This window comes from Galeopterus variegatus, unplaced genomic scaffold (genome assembly GCF_000696425.1).
Source record: "Galeopterus variegatus unplaced genomic scaffold, G_variegatus-3.0.2 Scaffold6185, whole genome shotgun sequence".
Taxonomy (NCBI): domain Eukaryota; kingdom Metazoa; phylum Chordata; class Mammalia; order Dermoptera; family Cynocephalidae; genus Galeopterus; species Galeopterus variegatus.
In genome coordinates this window covers 56,262-57,030 of record NW_007732296.1, presented here as the reverse complement: position 1 = coordinate 57,030, position 769 = coordinate 56,262, and positions in this window count along the sequence as shown.

The window sequence follows — 769 nt, the reverse complement described above, 5'->3', positions numbered from 1 at the left end:
TGTATGTTTTTGATCATGTACAACATAATGTTCTGAAGTACATATGAAGTGCCGTACAGAACTATGGGAGGCCATGCGTTTGTTAATTAGCTAGACCTAATCATTCCACATCGTTGCTGTTGGAACCCCAGTGATTCCACCAGCACTTTCCCTTCAAATTCCTCAGAACTATCTTCTTTCTTTTCTAAAACAAAAGCAAAACAAATAAACAAGCAAAACACACCTCTCATGTCCTAGCATCACAGAATGTCAGAACTGAAAAAAGTTTTTTAAAAATCTTCCATTACAACCAACTCCCCTCTCCCACTTCCCCACCACCATTTACAAATTTCCTGGTTTGCTCTGTGGTTGATTGGGATTGTGCAGCCTGGCTCCTAGATTTGGAAATGGTGACTGGCAAATGCTTTGTCTAAAATGAGCAGGGGACAGACAACCCTCCCCTGTGTGTGCTCCTTGAAGGAGATGCTCAGAGGTCACCCCACTACCAGGCGGGAGGGTGAACCTGGATCGTTGCAACTTTAAAGAGCTAATCCACAGTTAACCAGAGCCCATCCCAACAGATTGGGTCACCAGGTGTTCCTCGCACCCACAGGGAGGCTGCCTTCCTGCCCTGTGCATTGCTGTGCTCAGAGGCAGTCGTGGGCTGACGTCCCCAGGTTAGGCTGAGTTGGGGGAATTGAAGGACAAAAATGCAGAGTGTCAAAGCCAGAGGAGTCCTAAGAGGCCATCAAGTCCTGCTTTGCAGGTGGAGACACGGATGCTGAATCCC